Source organism: Rattus norvegicus, chromosome 2, assembly GCF_036323735.1.
Source record: "Rattus norvegicus strain BN/NHsdMcwi chromosome 2, GRCr8, whole genome shotgun sequence".
NCBI classification, from domain to species: Eukaryota; Metazoa; Chordata; class Mammalia; order Rodentia; family Muridae; genus Rattus; species Rattus norvegicus.
In genome coordinates, this window is record NC_086020.1 from 251,525,359 (window position 1) to 251,550,566 (window position 25,208).

Sequence of the window (25,208 nt, forward strand, 5' to 3'; positions counted from 1 at the left end):
GTTCTAATGCTACCCCCAAGGAAAGGAAGTGAATGGTCAACCAGTTTGAGTTATGGAGGAGCACAAGAGAATCAAGGGGTCCCATAGGCCCTTTTATTCTATCAAATGCCCAAAAATTATAAAATGCCCAGGTTGCAAAATATTACTTTGCAAAATATGACTTTGCATTAACACTAAGATGGCTGCCTGAGAAGCATCATCATATTTTCTTTTCTATGAAGGAAAAAACCACACTTGTGTCCTTGGGTGTGTTAAACAATGTCAACTGGAGGAAAAGGCCAGGAGAGAGGTATTGTTGTGGTTTACAGGCAGGAGGTAAGAGAAACCACACTCTCATTTCTTCTCACACTAATGGATCTGCAGTAAGAAGTCTTGATGCCAAGGATACTGCTTTTGTGACAACAGAAGGTCTGGGAATAAGAAAAGTCCTTCAGGGCTCTTTCTGTGTTTCTCTTCCTCTGATGATGTATTCCTAGCTCATAGAGAAGAGGGACAGCCATTTCCTATTCTCCAGAGGTCTGTCTGTTAATGTCACATTATTCCAGGAGAGAAAAACAGAAAAATTCTGAAGTATGTGAAGATCACTTTCCTCTTTCAGGTCAGAGTTCTGAAGTCTTAGGGGAAAAAAATATCAGTCAGTATTTGGGGCCAAGGCTGTGTCTTTATCTTCTCTAACTGTGCATGTTTAGAAAGAGGGCTCCATATCTATGTAGGCTATTAATCAAATACCAGTAAGTGTAAAGTCATCAAAGTGTTAACATGACCTTTAATCAAAAATTCATAGATCTTATCTCTGGGCCATCATTACTTTCACCAAAATAAAATCCACAGAAATAAAAACATTACCATAAAAATAAGACCCATGTTTATAAGGACTTATTTTGAGCCAGATGTTATAAGTACTCTACAAGTTCTAACCCATTTGTATCTCTTATACTAGTGTCAAAATGCAGAAAATAATTACATTTATATTTTCACATAAGACAAGGTTTGGTGGAATTAGTGTTACATGACAGACTGCCACTCAAAGTCCTGTACTTCTACTCAAATTTTACAACTGCAATGTAAAGATTTATCCTGTTTTCCTTGTCGTAGTTCATTGATCTTTTAATTGTATGACCTTGAGCAAGTTGCTTAAGCTCTCAGTTTCCTCAAGTATAAAATAGGACCTAGACCACAGAATTTCTACAAAAGTTAACTCAATCTATATATACTGAATTGTTAGAATATTATCTAGAAAATAAAAATGACAATTATATGTGTTTTCTGATATTACTTTTATTATCATTATAATCATATTTTATATATAGTTTTTGAGACAGAGTCTTACTATCTACTTTAGGCTGGCCTATAGCTTATGACATAGCCAAGGCTTGCCTTGAATTTGTGCTCTGAATGACTCAGCTTCTCTAACAAGATGTACTTAAACTGTGTACCATCACACATGGCTTATTGATTAAATGTATTAATTTCATTTTAATGTTCATTCATGTACTTTAAAATAATTTAAAATATAGGTTTAAACAATTTAGCACCATCCTTTTCTTTCTTATATTATTCAAACATTTAAACGCTTCATTACTACTCTCTCAATCCACATCATGATGTTTGGTGGCAAACTAGAAACATAAATCCCTGACATCTTTAAGCCCTGCTACACAGCAACCTGAGGCACTTGCCATCTGCTCTTCTGCCTACAGTGGAAAGCTCATCCCAGAATACATGGGCAATCAATTCATCCTGCTCCAAGAAAAAAAAATCAGTACACTTTCAATATTGAATCCACATCTCTCCTTCAACCTGGATTCTAGGCAAGGCCTAAAGCAGCCTCTTTTCAGCAGCTCAGCTCTCAGTAGAGGAGAAAAACCAGCCTTCAGATGTTCCTTTCTCTCTGCCTTTCTCTGAGATAAGCAGCCCCCTTCACCAGACTGTTTGATTATCAAATGTGTCAGCGGTATTCTTAAAAAAAAAAGGTATAAAATAAGCAACCAGTCCTCCAGGAAGACCTGAGGGTTGGCTTTGAACAGATTGAAGGAACTTCAGTGAATTAATAGATATATCCTCATTAAGCTGCAGATGCAGGTCACTGGGAGGCTGGCTCCTAAGCTAGAGGTACAGTGCCTCTGCAGGCGGCCAGGATGAGGTATCGTAATTCTCCGCCCCCCGCAGAGCACTTGCCTCCAACATCTTTATACTCTCATGGTGATACCTGTAGAATTTTTTTCTTTCTTTCCTTTAATCTTTCTCTCCAAAGCAGTCTGGAGCCCCTGCTATGCACCAGATTCTGTGCTTACTGACAGTTAGATAGGAAGATTAAGACACCATTCTTGCTTTCAGAAAATTCACACATCAGTAGGAGAAGCTAAAATGTAAAGAATTCTGTAACATAATGCCAGGCTAAATTTGATGCCCTATTAATACTCTAATAGCACTTGGTACTTTCTTTCTCTCACATTACTTGTTGATAGATGTGCTCATATATTTCATTAATTAATATATGCACCCCCAATTCACAGTGTAAAGTATAAATCTTTGCACTAATTTATACTTAGTGATTAACACACAAAAAACATTTTTTTAGTGTCTTCCCTATATTGATTTTAATCTTCACAACTATTTTAGGTCAACTCTAATATTGTTCTCATTCTACAAACAAGGAAACTGAGACATGAAGAATTTATGTGTGTCAGATCATACAGCTGGTAAGGCATAGCCAAGATATAATAAACCTCAGCAGCTTGACTACAAATCTCTGCTCTCAATTTTTCAGCTCTACTTAAAAGGGAAGATACCAACCTCTTTTTTAAAAATGTCAACTGCGATGACTTATAGTTGTTAATTTTTTGAAAGAGAGGTACCTGAATATATGCACATCATACATTCTAATTAAAATATAATTACATCATTTTCCTCCTTCCTCATACCAGGTGAATGATCTGGGGTACACACACACACACACACACACACACACACACACACACACACGCACTGCTGAATTCATTCAGTATTACTCAAAATTACAAGATTGTAGGACTTACCACTTGGTATTGGATGACTAGGGGGCTGCCCCTACCTGGGAGAAGACTTTTGCTCCCAGCTCCCCTTAATTGCCTTTAGCTTTTGTCTAAGGGGGGAATCCCCATGAGACTGTCCTCTTCCACATCAGCATGTCTGTTGGTGTTGGACTTGTTTAGGTCTTGTTTAGCTGTATTCTAGAGGTAAAATGGATGAAGCTTCCCTATTATTTCTAGAAGTCATAATTTCACTGCAGATTTCCTGGTTCTCTGGCAGGAATTGTATTGTAGATGTATACATTGTGACCAGGCACCCCATAATTAGTTGTTCTCTGCAATTTGACCAGTTTTGGTTTTGTGTAATGGTCTCCATGTGTTGCAAAGAGAAGCTTCCTTGCTGAGGTTGGAGGTACATTTATCTGTGGGTTTACATATCAATAGTTTCTAAGCTTTTAAACAAATGCAGTCTAGTAAAATTTTCTTCTCAATATTTTTTAAAAATAATGATAATTTTTATTTTTATAAAATTCCCTCATGTTCAGTGTCAATTCCAGGTAAATGATACATTGAATGCAGCTCATGAAAATGACAGAAGGGAAACGGTGACATTAAAAGAGTATTTACTGCAAAACACCATTGGAAAAAGTTCCCATCCCAAACACTGTGGAGGGGGGGGGGGGAGTCATTTCTAACTTGATGTTTGTTGTTAGAAAAGTATAAAAAAAAATCAACCAGCCATTTCCAAAAAGGCACCCCACTACCACTGCAACAGTTCAATTTATTAGCCTATGGGCAGTAGAACCCTGAAAAGTTCTTGTTACCATATCCTCAACTAAAGTCTATTATAATTAAAAATAACCCAGTGAAATGGCTCAGCAGGTAGTCACATACCTCAGAATTTGATTCTGGAATCGACATAGCATGATGGAAGGAGAGAACCAATCTTTACAGTTGTCTTCTAACCTCCATATGCACACTGTGGTACACAAGCACATAATACACACACACACACACACACACACACAAAATTGTTAATTTTTTAAAATTAAAAAGTAATCTTTTTCTATGACTATATAATCTTACAAAATTTGTAAACTGTTTCATTATTCATACCTTTTGAAAGCAAAGTGTAGAACAATTTTATTGATGGGTTAAATTTTTGTTGGTATTTAAAGCATGAGGTCACAAAATTTTCAACTAATTATTTACACAGACTTGGAAACATTGGTTTCTCTTGGTCTCAGTTTAATTAATTGCAAAATATTTAAGGGTTCCTTTGCTCTCCTCTAATTTTCTCCAATTTGAGATTGCATCAATTCTTTTATTTTTCCTTTTAATGCTCAGATTAGACACAGTCTAAGTGCCCACCACTTAGTCTCCACACATGCTAAGTGCACAGTCTACCACTGAGCCAAATCTCAGGTCTGGATTACCTTTTTGTATCTCCAGGCAATGCTTTCTTTCCATTCAATGACATTATGGAACAACCTTAACGTTTCATTATAGTTCAAATTTTGTCCAATAGCATTTACTATAATAAAAACTATATCATTCATTTATAAAATAAACTATAGATTAGATTTAGTGTTTAACAAAAAATGCAGTTTCCAAAGCTTCAATAAATGGACAGGAGGAGGACATCTTTTGTAGAGCTTGCTGGTGTTTACGAAATACCAGTTTTCTGATTTTCTTCTAGGACCATGGCTAGACCACATCCTGCAATTAATTGAAATCATGTGTATGGATTTCAGCAAATGAAATATGAGCCTACATGGCATTTACTACATCCAGGATTGAAATGTTAAGAACTTCTTTAATGCATTTTTGGATTTTTCTTTCCTATTCCATGTTGAAGGACAGAATATGAAGCAGCAACTTATCCTGATCTTTTATATTTTTATTCAGGTAAAACTGGTTTGTTCTGAGCACTTGAAGAAAGACAATATCACAAAATTTCTCAGAAGTGCTTATAACAAAGAAAGTACTTGTGGTGGGCACTTACAATTCTCACCTTATACATAATGTGATACCAGTGTCTAATAAAATATTTCTCCTTTTCTTTTTTAAGATATAGTTCTGTGTATCTCAAACTTGCTTGTCACCATGTATCCAAGACAGTCCTAAACTGATTCTTCTCCATCCACTTGTAATCCAAGTGCTGGGATTACAAGTTTACAGTATCATCACACACACACACACACACACACACACACACACACACACACACACCCCTTTAATTTTTCAAACCTTACTTTTAATGATGGTTCTTAAAATCTTTAACTTTCCTTATAGCCCAGCACCCACCACAGGTAGTGAAAAAGAAAGGATACAGGGAAAGTAGACCTATTTAGAAAGGTTATTTGGAGCAACTCTCCTCTGTATTATCTGGAAATCAGCAGTTCAGTTCACAGGTTAGTAGGCCATGGCAGCTCAGTCATCAAACACACCATCAACACTTCCCAGACACACCAGCAGTTCAGTTCAGTAGAGTCAGGTTAACAAGAGCAGTAACAGGAACTAGCAGAGACAGCCAAGCCTCAGCCTAGGCTTGAGTCAGCAGGAGGGACCAGGAGGAACATCAGGAGAACTCAGTGGTCTTTCTCAGGGAAGCAAAAATCAGCAAAGACAGGAGACCCACAAGCATTGCACAGCTAGCTGTACCAGCAACCCAAGCTCTGTCCTCGTCACTCACTGAGTCCTATTTACGACCTCCAATCATCACGTGTCCTTCACTTGCCTTGCCTCAGCATGTGCATCCAATTAGCCCAAGTCCAAGGAGTCTGGACAAATGCAATGTAAGGCAGACCAATACATGCATGTCATTAGCAAAGAATCCATCAAGTGACCTTTCAAATGCTTGCTTTAGTAGAACATCCTCTCTCCTGTGTCTGCTTCAGTGAAACATTTCTTCACAAATTGGCCTTAGCCTTTCACACCTCTGTCCACTGTAATGAAACATTCCTTCATATTTTTGCCCCAGCAAAACACTATCCAACCAAGTTTACAAAGAATCCTTAAGTTTCTTCTTCATTGCTAGAAATCAAACTCAGGGTTTTGCATAGTGAGCAAGAATGCTTCTACAAGGTTCATCCTCAGTACTCTATTTTCTCTAATCACAAACAGGTTACCCTAGTTTTCCCAGAGCATTAGCTGACTTCTAGTACCTCTCTACAGCACTTAGCTTTTTACTCAACTATCCAGGTTCTTCATAATTTCCATAATAGCTTCATTATTCAAATCTGCTCTTCCTTGTTTTTTCCTTTAACTTAATTTTAATTATTTATATTTGTGTGAAAGCCAGAAGTCATTGGATCCTCTAGAACTGAAGGACAGGCAGTTGTGAGGTCCTAGATATGGATGCTGGGAACCAAAGTCAAGTCTTCTGGCAGATAAGAGAACTGCTGAGCCATATTTCCATCCTCAAATCTCCTATTTAGCAAATAGCTTATGACTTTGCCATTCTGTTTGTTTGTTTGTTATCATTTATAGCATAACTTCAAAATCTTGAGTTTTCAAATCTTTCACATTCTTGACTAATTTCCCATTCAGTTAAAACTTATAAATGAAGCCAGGCATGGTGATATAGTCCTTTGACTCCAGCACTCCGGAAGCAGAGGCAAGTGAATCTCTATGAGTTGGAGTCAACTCTGTTCTACATAGGAAGTTCTAGGGCAGCCAGGACTACAAAGGGAGATCCAGTCTCAAAAATGAAAAACAAAAAATAGCCCTATTAGATGCATGAGAAACATGTTTGTGAAGCTATCTGTACTGCAGTTCAATCTTTTCCTCATTAATTTTTGAGTTCTGTTATTAGGTACATGTAGAGATAATCTCTTGTGCATTGTGTAAAAGCATACACCTATCAATAAAAAAAATTGGCCAATGAGCTGATGCAAGTTTAGAAGGTGAGACATCTGGGAGAGAGAGAGGAGAATTCTGGGATTGAGTCAGGTGGAGAGGTTCACCTGGACACAGAGGAAGACAGTCACATAAAACTGAGAACTAGGTAATCAGTCACATGGCATGATTTAAACTACTTTAAATGGGATAACTGAGTTATGAGCTAGTGTAAAAATAGTCAAAGTTATTGGCCTAGGCATTTATTAACATATAAGAAGCCTCAGAGTCATTATTTCAGGGAACGTATGCAGGGTGGGAAAGCCTGAAGTTACAGGTACGTATGTGTTTGACATTTTTATGTTACTTGAAAGAATAATCCTTTTATGATGTGGCGTTCACTATTTCTGGTAGTTCCCTGCTCTGAAGTTAACTTTTCCTGGGCTCTCCTTACTACTGTATTTTGGCATTTCTTAGAGCTCCTAAGGACAATAAGTAGAAGTAACTGCAAGACTTACCTGACTTGTTTCCCATGTTTCAGTGAAGGTATGTACTGTAGATCTTTAATCCTAGTACTTAGGAGATGAAAGCAAGAGGAATTTAATATATTTTTAATGTATTTATTACGTTTATGAGTCTTTTGCCTACATGAATGTAGCTGTATCATGTACATGTCGGTTGCCCACGGAGTCCAGAAGAGGGCATTGGACCCCTTAGATATGGAGTTATAGATATTCGTGAGCCACTATATAGATGCTGGAAGCTGAGCCTGGGTCCTCTGCAAGAGAAGCAGGTGCTCTTAATTTCTGAGCCACCTCTCCAACACCAAGAACTTGATTTTGATGCTTCCCTGTACTACCAGACAATATCTCGCCTCAAAAATGAAAATAAGAAAGAAAAACTATGAGTAATTACTGTCATTTCCTACCTGTTGCCTAGTGTCTTAGAATACTTACTTCATTTGGCCAGTTGCTTGTTTTTCAGATATTATAGTAAATCTGGCTCTTGTTATACCATTATGAGCTCAAAGCTCTAAGTGCTTTTATACAGTGTCACATTTGATTCTCATTGGAATCCCACAAAATGGTTTTCATTATTTTCTTCTAAATAAAACATCCCAGAGTCTTGGGTGGTTTAAATAATTAGTGTTAGATTGTCTTGCCAACAAAATCACTTGAAATAAATGAAAGAGTAAAGATTTGAGTGAGAGCTTCACATTTCTTGAAGGTAAAATTGGATGCATAGCATAATTTTTCTGTGGTTTGTGAATTTATTTACATAATAAGTATCACAGGATAAAAAGATCAAAATGCATTAAATTCATATGTAATCATTTATCTAAACTGGCAACAGTTGCAATACATGAAATGAGGTCAGTCTCAGAAAATCTGGCCTACACATTCAAGTATTTGGTGAGAAGAATGAAGAGATATTGCAAACAATCAGACTGACAGAAAGGATAAAAATCAATAAAAGTTTAGATAGGGACTTCACTGCACCTCTGGCACTTTTAAAAATTGTCCTTTAATACAGCAATTCTGAAGCAAATAAGCTTAAAAGAAACAAACCTGGATGTGGTGGTGGTGGTGGTGTGTGTGTGTGTGTGTGTGTGTGTGTGTGTGTGTGTGTGTGTGTGTTTCTAACCTCCTGTTCTTTTTTCTTTTTTTTTTTTTGAGTGAAAAGGAAGTAAATAACCTGCAGTGATTGGGAGGAGTCACAAAAGAAGTACTAGGGTACACATGTCTCAGTTTAGCAAAAGTTCTTCAGTAGACTGAGTAGGAACAATGAAATTCCTACTTCAAAGATTTCTCTTTCTTTTAAAGCATCTGTTATCTTGTCTGGAACATCAGACACACTAGAGCCTCCTTCCATTCTTTCTAGTCAGAATGGATCAAACCAAACACTTGCTGTTTCACAAAGGAAAAGCAACTGACACACTTCCATGCAAGGCTGGGTATCTATCAGATTTAATTTGCCTTTATCTTGGAAATTTTTCATTGAAAATGCCCCTTTAAAAACAACAGCTATATAACATTAGCTACATAAGTAAATGTTTATTAATATATAATAATCACTCTTATCTTAAGAGCATCTCATTCCCACAGGCAGAAAACCTTGCCTGTCTGCTAGTAGTATTATCAAGGACAAGAGTGTTTTCCTGTCCATTCATGTTTCAACTATTAGCTGAATTCTGTTCGTACAAAGGTCCTTGACTCTTGCATAATAAGATGCTATATTCAGAGACATTCTGCTATTGCCACAAAACTCAAGTCAGCATTCTTTCTCTGGATATATGTCATGTTTCTGAGCACCATTAAACAATTCTTTTAAAAGAAAATGAGGACTCTATATGTGGCTAAATGGTCTAGCATGCAAGAAGCCTTGAGTTTGAGTCCCAACACCTAATGAGCCAAGCATGGTGTTACAGGCCTGTAATCCCAGCACTCGGGAAAAGAAGATCAGAAGTTCAAGGTCAGTCTAAGCTTTAAGAAACTTTGCTCCCCAAACAAATAAGTAAACAAAAAGAAGCTCAAAGTCATTCATGGCTACACAGAGACTTTGAAGTCAGCCTGAAACAAAAAATGAAGAGAAGAGAGGGGAGGGGAGGGAAGGGAAAGGAAGGGGAGGGGAGGGGAGGAGAGGAGAGGAGAGGAGAGGAGAAGAAAGAAAGAAAGAAAGAAAGAAAGAAAGAAAGAAAGAAAGAAAGAAAGAAAGAAAGAAAGAAAGGTCGGACAGTTAGGATGGACCGTGAACAGACACCGTGACCAAGGCAACTCTTATAAGGACAACATTTAATTGGGGCTGGCTTACAGGTTCTGAGGTTTAGTCCATTATCATCGAAGGAGCATGGCAGCACCCAGACAGGCATGGTGCAGGAGGAGCTGAGAGTTCTACTTCTTCAACTGAAGGATCTTAAATTCCATACCCACAGTGACACACCTACTCTAACAAGGCCATACCTTCTAATAGTGTCACTCCCTGGGCCGAGCATATACAAACCATCACGCTAATTAAGTGTGCTTTCTTAATCCACTGAAACTAAAAGAGAAGTCAGTCTGGAGAGTCATTGTAACTCCTAGTTTTACTAGTTAAAATGCAAAGAGAATTGTTGTTATCCTGAATAAACCAAATCATAATTAGAAATTATGAATAAAAACTGTGTGTTGCCCTTGAACACAACAGCAAGAATTCATCTGCTTAAACCTAATTTTTCTATAATCTGTAGAAGTAGGAAAAAGTCTAAAACTGGATATGGTAGAACATGCCTATAGTCTTAGCACTTAGGGACTAAGACAGTAGGATCGCAAATTTGAGGCTTATCTTGTCTACCTTGACAAAATGTCCAGTGATAGAGAATTGTCCAGGCATGCATGAGGCCTTATATTCAATGTTCAGCACTGAAAAAAAAATCCTCAAACAGCTCAGATTCCAAAGTTACCAGTCACACCACACTAATCATGGTAATGCCAAATGTCAACCTCAAGCTTAAGTTTATAGGGGAATTTCTGATAATCAGCTATAAGAAAAAGAAAGAAGTTGAAGTTGCTTCAGCATTTCCAAAAGTATGCTGGGACAGGCTGAAAAAAATACATGGATAATTATCATTAAAAGCTCACTTAAGGGTATGTCTAAATGACAGTGATGATAAGAAATTCTGCCAATGGAAAGACTGCTAGTCATTCAATTTGAGTAAAATAAGTTGTGGCTTGAGATACAAATCTCTACTGGCTCATGTAAGTTAGAGAGTGATTTGCTGAGAGCTTGGGATCCTGGAAGCAACACCACTAGAAACTCAAAGACAAGAATTGTTTTGCAGAAGTATGTAAATTATTCTATGCAGGATTGGGTGCAAAGTGAGAAGGTTTTTGTGTCTCTGGTTTATTCTCACTGGAGCATACCTTGCAGAAACAGTACTGAGTAATTAAGAGGATGTAATGACTGTGGATTTCAGTTGTTTCTTTTCTTATCCATGACAAATAAAATAATTCAGTAATACAATAGTCATGAATGAATTATCAGGAATAAAGATGTTGGATGACTTAGCAATGCAGGCTTCCTCTCATCAAGACATGAACTTCTATGAGAGACTATTTTCTCATCTGAAAAAGCTGATTTTGAGTCATCAGTATAGCACCATCCCTTAAGGTAGCCTGTTCAGTAAGAGGTCAGTTACAATTACTTCCACTGTGAGATCTCACAAGATTTGCATTAGTTTCCTTCTTTATGTGTCTCTCAGCAACCCTGTCCACCAGTTCATCATCTGATATATCAATGGTGTAGTCTATGCACCACTACTTTGGAATAAGATCCCTATTTGATGCTTGAGAAAGTTCCAGTGTCTCTGTGTGATCACAGGATTCTTCTGCAGGGCAGAGTAAACCCTCCAAGAATGGGAAAGGGCTGCATCACAAATGAGCAGGTGGCTAACTGGAAAACTTGAGAACATTGTTTGCAGTCTTTCCTACAACTAAGAGTCATTGTATACTCTTAATATTTGTACCAAAAAGCAAAACATGTTGCTGAGCAACCAAGGGGACACCGAAAAACTTGAAAACAAAGAGCATTATCTACATATTTCAAACTAATCAGAGACAGCTATATCCTATCAAATTACAACACTAAAAATACCATGAGCATTAAGAAATAGAAGCCTTGTGGTCTAATAAAACAAATTTCTTGACAGTCTTGTCCTTTAGCCTAAGGTGAGAAGCAAATGGAAACCCCTTCTTGTTTAGGGACTGATAAAATTAAAACAGCACTTTTCTTACCAGGAAAGCCAAAAACTGAAAGTAAAATTTAGCAGATGAAGATCCACGTTACTTAGGCTACTAGAACCAGCATCATTCCTTCAATAATCTAGGTTCAACTGTCCTAGAAACCTGGAAGGGAAGGAAGAATCACTACAGAGAATCTATTTGGGACAGAGCAAACCTAAAAATGAAATTCCCTGAGCCTCCATGACCATCACAGCATGTACTAGAAAGGATTGGAGAAGGCTCTGAAGTAGAAAGCCAGGATTTTTCTGGCACTTGATGCCTCTCCCCCATTTTGCCACAGGGACAACCTGTAAAGCATCAAATGGAAGGACCACATCTGTTGAAGGGTTTAGAAAGCAGACACTGAATTCTAAAATAATCTGAGAAAAGTTATGGGTCCTAGACAAGCCAAGGCTGCTACTGCTCACCTTAAAGGTTGGCTGCTTTTCTCCCAGAAGAACTAGATATGGGTCCCCTTGCAAGATTTAACTGCAGCTAGAAAAAATGGGTTCCACCCACTAAAACCTGCTTCAAATATGTTCTTTTTATCAAATTTTGATTATGAAATTCAAGATACGCTATCCCCAAATGTGATATTAGACACTTGAGAAAACAGCAGAAGTGAGATGCTCACCAGCCTTTCCCTCTTTCTTCCTTCCTGCCACAGGACATACTATTCTGCTGGCCTTTGCTGGATGTAGAAATCTTCATGTCAAAGGTATTCTATTTCTGGAGGAAAGTAATACCTTAACTCTTGTCACAGAAGAATGAAAATGAACAAATACTTTTCAGTGCTACTCAGTTTATTACCATGGGATTATGATCCCATTTGCTCCTCTCCTCATAGCTCTCTATATGTCTTTTCTTCATCAACCCTGAATAAATACACACGTTTCCTTTTGTTTTTGGTGGAAAAATATCTTATCCAATGTGTACAAATAAATCCTTATGTGCAGTACAGTAGCTTCTTCCAGATGGAAACATTCCTTCCAAGAGAGAGAGGCTTATGAGACTACAGAGGTAAACAAAAGGTCAAAATTTGGGAAAAAAATAAAATTGGAGGATTCTCCATGGAAAGCAGTACAATTGTTCTGGGAAGAGACTGACCAGTCAAGTTGTAGAGAGGAAAGATTCTCAGATTCTCCAGCTGGCTGCAAGCGGTAAAAAGACCTTCAGGATTGCAAATTTTGTGAGTAGTCACTCGTGTGAGTGAGTTTTTTGATGATGCAGCTGTTTTTGAGTCATTCTTGCTCCTATAGGTAAACCTTCATCATATTCCTGTTTAGTAACCCTAAAATCTCATTGAAATGTTGTGGGTTCCTTTTTCGAGATGAAGATGAATAGGTGTGTGTGTGTGTGTGTATGTGTGTGTGTGTGTGTCCTTGTGCCTTATCCCTTTTCCTCTGACCATTTTTTTCATCTCACAAACCCCTTTCAAGTTCCACAATCTATGCCCATAGTCACTCTCACATAAATATACATTTAAAATTTAAGAGCTAAGATTCATACATAATTTAGAACATCCAATCTTCCTAAGTTGTACTTCACTTAAGGTGACAGGCTATAGAATTCTCTGTGTATTCCCAGTAGTTCTTTTGTTTATTTGTTTGGTTTTTTTTTTTTTTTTTTTTTATTAACTTGAGTATTTCTTATATACATTTCGAGTGTTATTCCCTTTCCCGGTTTCCGGGCAAACATCCCCCTCCCCCCTCCCCTTCCTTATGGGTGTTCCCCTCCCAACCCTCCCCCCATTGCCACCCTCCCCCCATAGACTAGTTCACTGGGGGTTCAGTCTTAGCAGGACCCAGGGCTTCCCCTTCCACTGGTGCTCTTACTAGGATATTCATTGCTACCTATGGGGTCAGAGTCCAGGGTCAGTCCATGTATAGTCTTTAGGTAGTGGCTTAGTCCCTGGAAGCTCTGGTTGCTTGGCATTGTTGTACTTTTGGGGTCTCGAGCCCCTTCAAGCTCTTCCAGTTCTTTCTCTGATTGGTTTTTGTTTTTTGTTTTTGTTTTTTACTCATTTTCTATGAGCTCTTGGGTAAGGACAAGTTGCATAATACAGTCTCTGAGCAGATTTTTTTTCATTTTTTATTGGATATTTCTTTATTTACATTTCAAATGTCATTCCCTTTCCTGATTGTCCCGCGCACGACTTCCCGCCGGAAGGAAACACGCGGATACATAGAAATCCTTACTGTGACCAACTTTATTAATCTTAGAAGAGGAAGGGTCCGCCGCGCCAACATGGCGCGCTTATAAACACCCTAGTGCGGCGCATCCACACCTGATTGGTTGTTTACCCATGATCTCATAAGGCACGCCCCGGAGTGGGCAAAGACCTGGCACGAAGGCACTCTTGCACATGTGCACAGTTAACTTCCTGAAAGGGAACCAGCTGGCGCGGCGAAGGCTGGCGCCAATCGTGTAATGGCGGAGGCTATCCTGGCCTTCCACGTGGGGCGCAGTGGAAGCCAGTGCCATCTAGTGGTGGTGAATGTTATTGCGGCCCTCTACACCTGATTTCCTCTCCATAAGCCCCCTATCCCCTCTCCCTCCCCTTCTTTTATAAGGTTGTTCCCCTCCCCATGAAAAATGTCTTTACTAATTTCTATGACTACACCATCTTGTAGCCCAATAACAATAACTTCATCTTTAAGGAATCTACAATAACCTTAATTTGCATTTCTCTGCTGGCTAAAGATGTTGAATGCAGGGCAAGTAGGCTATGCTACAGACAGGCAAAAGAACTGGTAAAATTGAGTGCGCTCACCTGTCTCTGTATCTGTTCTGGAACATAACCAGAACACATCTGGAACACAATAACCAACAGAGAGGACCATGAGCATTCAGTCACATAGCATAGCACCTGGAGTTCTTCTACATGCTAACGAAGTATCTAGATAGCATTAGCCTTCAGCCAGTGACCTTCCAGGATATTCATATGTCCTTCCCCCAAGAGGTATATAATCCCTGGTTCACCCCCAATAAAGTGAATGTGCCCACATCTACCCCCAATAAAGCAATACGAACAAGCAAGTATAGTCTCAGAGAGCTGCTTCATTAAAGATCACCACAGGAAAGGTCTTTGCCTAAAAGAGCTTTGCCTTAGATTCCCAAGCAAGACTTTTCTCTTCTCCCACCCCTCTAGTACTGAGCATTTACTCCCAATTAGACTGGATCATGTTTGTCTTGGACTTGGCTTTCCTCTACCCGCCTGGCATTCAGATGCCCTGAGGGTAACCTCAGACTCATTCCTGGCTTCCTCTCCAGGAAGTACATGCAGTGCCAGGGTACTCAGAGAGGAGACAGGGAACCACATCATCCCAGACTCCACTTTCCCCTTATGGTCTGGTAGTGGATAGCAACATCTGATGCCCTAAAAGGAAACATGGGCTGTGGACTCTCCATTCCAAACTCTGTCCTGCCTTTTCCGAGGCTGGTGGCAGAAAGGGAAAATGCCCTACCACAGTTGAACATTGTTTTGGGTATTATTTTTCTTCTTTTAACAATCAACTATTCGGTTCATTAGCTTGTTTATTAATAGAATGTTTTTATAATATATTCTAGCTATTAAACCATCTATATTTGTTTTCTTTCTATTGTTGTGATAAGACGCCATGACTAAGACCACTTAAAACAGAAATCATTTAATTGGGCTTATGGTTGCAGAGGATTAGAATCTATAATGGTAGAGTAAGGGCATGGCAAAAGGTGACTAGAGCAGCAGCTGAGCAGTCACATCTTGTCCACAAGCAGAAGTCACTGGAAATGCTGAGTCTTTTTAAACCTCCAAGCCTGCCTTCAGTGACACATCTCTTTCAACAAGGTCACACCTTCCCTTTGAAAATAGTTCCACCAAAGTATTTAAACATATCAATCTATCAGAGCCATTCATATTCAAACTACTGTGTCTGAATTATAGTTGGCAAACATGTTTTTTCCATTGTGTAGGATGTCTGTTTTCTCTGCTGATAGCTTCTTTTGCTTATATTGATCCTTAAATTCACATAATCCCAATTGCTGGGTTGGTAGGAAGAGCAATTTACTATACTATTAAAGTCCTACTGGTAGAATGTTTGATTACAGAAAGTGTTTACATATACTTAAAGTATTTTCCCCTAGCAGTTTCAGCATTTCGGATTTAAATTAAGGCTATTGATCCATTTTGAACTGATTTTTGAGCAGAGTGAGAATATGGAACTAATTTTATTCTTCTTGCACATAGGTATTCGGTTTTACCAGCACCAGCTGTTGACTTGGATGTTTTTTATTCAGGAATTTTTTGACACCTGACTTAGTTTCATTTTCAGTTGCTTCAGTAAAATACCCTGGCAAAATCCATCTTAGGAGAGAATGGGCTTATTTGATTCACAATCCCAGGTTCATTATCGTAAGAACTCACAGTGGCAGGAGCTTGAAAGAACTGACTGCATTGTGTCCATAGTTGAGATCAGCAAAGTCCTCATTGTTAACTACTCTTACACAGTCCAGAAATCCCCTTCCTTGGAAATAGTGCCACCTACCATGGGCAGGTCTTCCTACTTCCATTAAAGAACCAAGATAATACTCTACAAACATAACTGCAGACTAACCTAATGTAGACAATTCATCCTCTTGACTCTCTTTCTGAGTGATTCTAGATTGACAATTATAACCAAATACCACAACACATTTGTCAAACATTAGATGATAACAATGGTGTGGGTTTATTTCTGGGTTCTGTGTTTTGGTCCAATGATCTCCATTTTGATTCTGAGCCAGAGTCATGACATTGTGTCATGATGGCTCTTTAGTAAAGTTTGAGTTTTGATACCTCCAGCAGCATTCTTTTCATTTAGGATTACTTTGGTTATCTGTGGTTTATTCTGTTTTCATACGACTTATACGATTATTTTTCTATAGTTATGTGGATAACAAAAACACAAACTACTTTCTGAAAACTTAAATTTCTATCACTGACTTAGCCCTCACTGAGTTCTAAATTTTCCTCTTTATCCTGAAAGAGCCCTGGAGCAGGAAGACCCTCACTCAAGTCTCGGGATGACACAACCACCCAAGAACTCACGAGAGACCATCCTTGCTGTAAAAATACGAGGTTTATTGATAAGAACCAGTGCACTGGGGTCTCAAGACTCGTATCCCATGCAGGGGCAGAGGAGTTCAACCACGAGTAGCTGAAAGAAGAAATATTTAAAGGAAGAAGCCACAACCCAAGGGGGCAGGGATGGTACCATTGGAAAATGTCGAGAATACCATGGTTGGGGATTTAGCTCAGTGGTAGAGCGCTTGCCTAGGAAGCGCAAGGCCCTGGGTTCGGTCCCCAGCTCCGAAAAAAAAAAAAAAAAAAAAAAAGAACCAAAAAAAAAAAAAAAAAAAAAAGAGAATACCAGTGAAAAATCACAAGGAGAAACTCCCTGTTTCTCAAGATTGTTTAACTTTATGGTCTGCCAGTTCCTGGGAGAAGCTTCCTGTTTCTCAAGATTGTTCTTTGAGATTTTAATCTAACTTTATGGTCAGCTAGTTCCTGAGAGAGTTGCTGAACTGGCTGGTGTAATTCTTCTGCTCTAAACTTTTGTCTAGGGGGGAAACCTTAAAACTTCTATCTTTCAATCCATCTGTCTGCTTATCCTATATGCTATATTTTAGGGACATCTCCAACTTAAACATTTGAAAGTAAAACATATGATTATCCAGTATCACACTTTTCATAGATTATACTGCAGTCTCCTCTTTGTTTGAAAATGGAATCATAAATTCAGTTTCTAAGACCAAAATCAAAATTTTTTTCTCTGAGTCCTCATAGTTTGTTAGCAAGTTGTGTTGGCTCTTCCTTTAAAATAAATGCTCAGTCTCTCATCCTTTCTGTTCTATGCCACAGTCTATTTTTATAGATGCTATCTCAGGGCTGTACCACTGCCTCCACCTTCAGTCTACTAAGGATTTTGACATTTATCATGCTCCATTTCAGTATAAGCCATAATTCTCAACAGCAGTTTTCAGGTCTAGAAGCCATCAGTGATCCAAGCCTCATCTTTGTCATCAAGAATAGATAAATGTGTAGTACTAGTAATTAGTTGCGTCATGTTGTATTCCTACTGTATGATAAACATTTTAAGGCACCCTGTATTCTGCAAGTTATAATCACATAATATTCACAACAAACTTAAATGAAAGAATTTAGCCCAGCTATAGATGAATAATCTAAGGCTTAGGGAAATTATGTTAATCACTCTTAGGCAAGGCCAATATATAGTAAGAGAAAAAGCTGAGGTTAAACTTCTAACTACAAAATGAGAGAGGGACAAAGTGAAATGTTTTCTGTTTTTTAAGATGGTTTATATAAGTATGGATCCTAACATTCTACTTAACTAGGAGAAAAGTAATGGAAGCCCTTTGCCAAGGAAAGGGAATTAGAGAAATATATCCGAGCTGTAGGAAGAACTCCTGGACTGAATGAGATTGTAGATCCAGCACCGAGAAGACTGGTATAGGTATGAGAGAATAAGAACATTGTTTTAGGGCTGGAGAGAGGGCTCAGAGGTTAAGAGCACTGTCTGCTCTTCCAGAGGTCCTGAGTTCAATTCTCAGCAACCACATGGTGGCTCACAACCATCTATAATCAGGTCTGGTGCCCTCTTCTGCATAACATGCAGGCAGAAAGCTGTATGATGTGTACATAATAAATAAATAAACTTTAAAAAAAGAACATTGTTTTAGGAGCTAGAAAGACTACTCAGCTGTTAAGTGTAGTTTTTGTTGCTCTTGCAGAGAATTTGGGTTCAGTTCCCAGCATCTACATGGTGGCGTACAATCATCCCTAGTTCTAGATGCAGGGGATCTGATGCCCTCTCCCAACCTCTGCAGACACCTGGCACACATGTGATGTGCATACATACATGCAGACAAAACACAAAATAAAAGCAATAAATCTAGGGGAAAATGCTTTAAGTATAAATAAATTATTAAACAGATACCTTTCCACATTTGAAAATGTTTTTAGTAATGTGACTATAATCCAGTAGTAGAGCATTTGCCTAGCAAGTTCAAGACCCTAGGTTTTATCCTCAGGCCATTAAAAACAGAAAGACACTAATGTTGATTAAATGTTGATTAAAGGTCAACAAGAGTTTACACACGCACACACACACACACACACACACACACACACACACACACACACACACACATTGTGTTAGTGCTCCAAAAAGCTAAAATAAGCTAAAAACTAAAAATTTTAAACATATTTTAGAGTGATTTATCACCAATATTTTTACTTATTTTTCAAAAAGTTTAGGAAGTTAGAGAGATATCTTGGTAGTTAAGACAAGTGGCCACTCTTCTAGAGGATGCAGGTTGAAATCTTAGAACCTATATGGCAGCTCACAATCCTCTATATTTCTAGCTAGAGGATCTGATACCCTCCTTGAGCACTAGGCATGAACACACATACATGTGTGTGTGTGTGTGTGTGTGTGTGTGTGTATAATGTTGTAAAGAAAATATCTTGTATCTGTATGAATGTGGCACCTGTCAATAGTAAATCTTTGGCCCACAGCTTAGGTAAGAAATACGAAGTGGAAGATTTGGGAGGAAAAGATTTGGGGAGAAAAGATTCTGGGGCAGTGCCAGGTGAAGGAGATTTGCCAGGGAAGATGTGATGAGACAGATGCACGGTACCTGAGCACAGGTAACCAGCCAAGTAGCAGAATATAGATTAGAATAAATGGGTTATTTTAAGTTAGATCTAGTCAGAGAAGAACCTGGATATTTATCCAAGGTATTTGTAAATATATTTTGAATTAAGTCATATTTCTGGGACTGGGGGAAGAACAATCTACATAATACTTTATGTTTTAAATTTTTAAAAATATTTTAGGGAACTAGAGGTATGGTTCAGTGGTTAAGAACACTTTGTCTTGCAAAAGACCCAGCTTCTGTTCCCAACACCTGTATGATGGCTCACAACCGTTTGTATCTCCAGGATAACTCTGATTCTCAGGGGGTCTAATGCCTTCCTCTGACCTCTACAGGTACCAGGCACAAACATGGTACACATACATACATACATACATACATACATACATGCAATACACTCATAAAAATAATAAAATAAAAATATTATTAGTGTATGTGCGTGTGTGTGCACATACAAGTGAGTGAGTGCACATGTTATAGCTACTGTGTACATAGAAATCAAAATAGTCTGAGGTAGTCAGTTCTCTACTCTCATTAAGTGGGTCCTATCATCAGCCTTGGCAGCAAACACCGTTACCTGTTGAACCATCCCATTTTCCCTTACTTATGCACTTAAATTTGTCTTTCTATAACAACACAGATGTATTGACATTAAGTCTAAAGTACCTGAGACCATGATTATATCTAATGATTTTATGTCCGTCTTATAGAAATGATCCTTTCAGAATGGAAGGACTCTTCCTCTTCCCATCAGTGTTAGGATGGTCCAGAAAGTGGTCCTAAGCCCACTACTCTGCCTTTCATAACTCCATCGACAACCCTGAACGTTTTTCAACATCCCTTTGTTGGCATGTCCTTATGTCTATCTACTTGTCTAGTAGGTTCAAGTGTTCCAAATTTTAAATATCCAAAACAATATTCCCTTTTTCCAAATGTGATTATCTTTGATTTTGCATCTAAGCTAAGGATTATATCACACATTACTAAAATCAACAAAAACTTCTTGTTTTGTCTCTGCCATAACCATTTACCCAGTATGGCTTTACTTCAAAAACTATATCACCCATCTACTTTTCAGGCTTTGTTCAGCTACTACTCTATTCAAAGACATCACCATATTTCCATGTGAAATAAGGCAAGTTCTGAGCTGGTCACTTTGCTGGTGCCCAGTTGCTTCTTCACATATAGTATTCTCTCCAGGTATCGGATCCCATCACTCCTCCGCTCATAACTTTCTGAAGGTTGCCAATTATATCAAGGATGAAATTCAAATTCCTTTGTCATGACCTATGACAGAGTTTTCCAAACCTAACCATTTACTAGATTATGAAACCAACTTATATACTGAGTAAGGATTAACTTAAAATAAAGTAGAACACAGAAAAAGAAATATCAAAGAGTATTATATATAGTAAGAATAAGTACTATTTCATAAAACTTCTTCCTGTTGTGTTCAGGCATGTGCACATATATGTGTGCTAAATCAAAATAGAAATTCATTTTGAAAGAGGATTTTTGAGACAGGGTCTTTCTGTGTAGCCCTGGCTATCCTAGAACTCAAATCCACAAACAGCTGCCACACTATCTGGTTTGCATTTCTCATATCAAAAGAATTTGAAAGGGCTAGAGAGATGGCTCAGTGGTTAAGAGCACCAACTACTCTTCCCAAGGTCCTGAGTTCAAATCCCAGCACCCACACGGTGGCTCACAACCATCTGTAATGAGATCTGATGCCCTCTTCTGGTATGTCTGAAGACAGCTACAGTGTACTTATATATAATAAAAAGAGTTTGAAAGTAATGTCCTGCAAAGCCCAATTTTTTTTTCTTTTGTCTCCTTACTAATTCCCGTTCTATCCACACTCTCTCAAATGCTTCAGTCCTAGTTCCAACTGAGTCCCAACAAGCCAAATGTCTACCCTTCTTCCCACCTCAACTCCTTTCACTTGGTGAAATAATCTCTTTCTATTTGCATGGGTGTGTGCTTCATGTAAGCAAGTGAACCTCTGAGATCTACTCTTATTTCTTATAATGGAGTTCTTGGATGATTATGTAAACTTTATTATGAAAACAAAGATGTTCCTGGATGATGGCTAAGAGGCAGTGTCCCGTGGGAAATCCTGATCTGTGAAAGCCCAGCTTTAGTTTACGGAAGTTACTTGGTCAACTACGTGAATATACAAGTTGGTTACCTTTACACTGAACGGTTAGGGGCATTAGTTTTCGCACAACACCCGTTAATTTCTGACACCGAGCAACGAAACTATAAAATAAGTGTTTATCTTGAATTCCCACTTGATGTAGTAGAGTCAGAAATAAAACCTTCACCCTGTGCCTTTCATTCTAAACATAATTCTAAACCCAAGAAGATATGTAGGCCCTGGCAACTTCCATGTGAGAGAAACTAAGCAGGGATCCAGGTTTAGAGCAGACTCAGAGATCAAGAGAGATGGGAGGACTTTGTTCTGGAAAACTCAGCAAATCCTTCTAAAACGTCTTTAGGATTACCGTCTTCATCTTCAGTTCTCTCCCATAGTCCAGTTATCAAAAAGCTTGTGTGGTGAGCTGAAGGCCTTTAATTTTCTCTTAGGTTCTGTGGAAACATGGGAAGGTTTTAAGGAGGAAAGTGACCCCGCCCTCTTTTTTAGTCTCTCTAGCAGCAGAATGGAGGAGTCAGCCTGTGTGGCACTAGAAGTTCACTATAAGCAGAAAGTGGCAACGCAGAGAAGCTCTTAGTACCTGGCATATAAGACTCGGTCAACAAATATTAATTTTTGTTTGAGTTCTCTGTTGGCCATTGAACAGCAAAAGAACCCTAATCAAGCAACACAGGAGGAAGCCCACTGTGATCCACAACAAAGTTCACGATTGTTGCCAGTGGGGAAGGTGCACAGGGAAGAAGTTGGAGCTGTGAGAGAGAAAATAGCATTTGGGGAAACAGTGAGCTTAGACAGGCATCTCAGTCATCCCAAGGCAAAATTTTCTCACTACCAACTCTTTTGGGATGAGGGTATGACTGAGGAGAGTTGGTAGCCAGAAAAGCCAGGCAAGAGCCTACTTGACTCGGGGACAATCGGGGCTCCGGTCCTTTCTGGATCTGGAAGCTCCTTTTTAAGACAAGGCACAATCCTAAACTAATGGAAAAGACAGTCCTGGCCCTTAATAGCTCCGGAGTAGAGGGCTCTTAGCCACAGATTTTTGTCTGCAAACCGCATTTCTGAGGTGCCTAAAAGTGTACAAATAGTAAAGCCAGGCTCTGCGAGGCAATTCATCCCACCCCTCAGCCAGGCAAGCTGATTACGGCTCTCCATATCACCTCTCCTCGGGGGTGCTCAAAAGAATCTGCAAATCCTCAGCATCACAGCCACCAATCCCCAGCACTGCCCATTCACACGCAGCGGGGAGGCTGGGGATTAATTGGAGGGGGAATGTTGTGAATTCCAGAGAGTTCTTTCTCTTTGCCGCACAGTCGGTGGCCCGGGATATTGCTACATGAAAGCTTCGCTGTCAGTATCAATCATCATTGCTCGGTCTGTCACATTCCATGGACTGAATTGGCCTCATTTGATGACACCACCAGAGGGGGGTGGGCACTTCTGAAGAGCTCGCGCTGATAAGGCCAAATTCTGACTCCATAAAAACCCAGCGCAGCTTCTTTCTCCGCATTCCTCATTCCGAGGATGGGTGAGAAACAACAGACCTGGAGGACAAGTGGAGCCTGGCCAGATCTAGGAGGATGGAAGTAGACAAAAAGCCCAAAGCTTTCTCTCAGCTCTGATTAGAAGCTGACCTCTGGTGTCTCTTTCACTTCGCCTGCCAGAGTGAGAACCAGAGGACCTCCCCGCAAAGCAAGCACAAATTTTACACCATCTTAGAGCAGAAACGCTTAAAGTTTTTGTTTGTTTGCTTGCTTGCTTGCTTGCTTGCTTGCTTGCTTGCTTGCTTGCTTGCTTGCTTGCTTGCTTGCTTGCTTGCTTTTAAGAAATGCAAAAATCAGATACCTTTGTTAATGAGAGCTATGTGGACACTTTCCTGGAGGAAGCAGTTGCATCTGACATTAGGGAAGGAAGAGGAGGGACCCTTCCTTAGATCTCCTCTCTCTGGTCTGGAGACACCCTCTGTAGATCTTTCATTTCACTCATTTTAAAAGGCAAGACTTCCTTTTTCTGATATGTTTCTGAATTTCTTTCTTCAAAGACTTGAAGTTTATTCTCATACGGTCTTTCACTTGCTTGATTAGAGTTACACCAAGGTATTTTATGTTATTTGTGGCTATTGTGAAGAGTACTATTTCCCTAACTTCTTTCTCAGCCTGTTTATCACTTGTGTAGAGTAGGGCTACTGATCGTTTGTGTTAATTTTGTATCCAGGCACTTTTGCTGTGGGTGTTTATCAGCTATAGAAGTTCTCTAGTAAAAGTTTTGGGATCACTTATGTATACTATCATATCATTCAAATAGTGATACTTTGACTTCTTTACAATTTGTATCTTCTTGATCTCCTTTAGTTATCTCATTGCTTTAGCTACAACTTCAAGTACTATATTGAAGACATATGGGGAAAGTGGACAGCCTTGTCTTGTCCCAGATTTTAGTGAAAACGCAACTGAGGAGTGGATACAAAAAATGTGGTATATCTACACAGTGGAATACTACTCAGTCATTAAAACAGGAACATCATGAATTTCACAGGCAAATGGATGGAATTTATCAACCTGAGTGAGGTAACCCAGACCTAAAAGGACACAGTATGGACTCACTTGTAAGTGGATACTAGCCGTAAAGTATAGGATAACCAGCTATAATCCACAGACCCAAAGGAGCCAAATAACAAGGAGGGCCCAAGGGAGGATGGTTGAATCTTTCTCATAAGGAGAAACAAAATAGTTATGGGAGGGAATTGGTAGAAGAGAAGATGGGGAGGGGAGATCATATGTAGGGAGAGTGAAGGGAAAATAGCAGTTGGGGTGGGGGCAATCTGTAGGACATGCCATAGACCCGTAATGGGGAGAGGTCCCAGAGGGCGTATGGGGCGACTCTAGCTGAGATTCCTAGCAATGAGGGATATGTATCCTGAAGTGGCCGCTTTCCGTAGTCAGGTAAGTTCCCACTATAAAGATAAGGACAGCAAGCCCCACACAAACCCTTCAACCCAAAATGTGTCTTTCAGGAACAGAGATAGAGCAGAGACTTAGAGAATGGCCAACCAATGACCGCACCAAATTGAAACCTAGTCGATGGACAAGAACCAAACCCTAACACTATTAATGATACTCTGTTATGTTTGCAGACAGGAACCTTTCATAACTGTTTTCTGAGAGGCTCCACCCAACAGCCATTGGAAAGAGATGCAGAGACTCACACCCAAACATTAGGTGAAGCCCAAGAGTCTTACAGAAGAGTTGCAGGAAGATTGAGGGACTGAAGATGACAGAGATTCTACAGAGAGACCAATAAAGTCAACTAATCTGGACCCTTGCGGGTTCACCAACCAAACAGTGAGCACAGACTGGACCTAGATCCATTCCACATATGAAGTAGATGAGCATCTTGGTTTTCATGTGTGTTCCCCAACACCTGGAGCAGGGGTTGTTTCTGAATCTGCTGCCTGCCTGCCTGTGGTTTCCACACCCCTAATGGACAGCCTTGTCTGACTTCAGTGGGAGAAGATATACCTAGTCCCACAGCAACTTGGAGCTCTGCTCCACTGCTCTGAGACCCTCAGTCTAAAAGCAATGATAATGACAACTATTCTACCTGATCCAAAGTCTGTTCAGGGTTAGTGGAAAATAGATGAATAAAGCCTGTGATCAGTAAGGCATTCAGAGTAAGCTGGTATGGTGGTTAATTCCTTTCACTGCAAGTAGCATGGGGTAAGTTAGTGAACCTAGAAGTCTTCCTTTG

At 39.3% G+C, this 25,208-nt stretch overlaps 1 long non-coding RNA gene across 1 annotated transcript in view; it reads right to left on the reverse strand.

The window, feature by feature from the left end:
* LOC102556878 (uncharacterized) overlaps positions 1–25,208 on the reverse strand; it is a 70,851-nt gene that overhangs the window by 44,856 nt on the left and 787 nt on the right. The gene's annotated exons all lie outside the window — the stretch shown is intronic.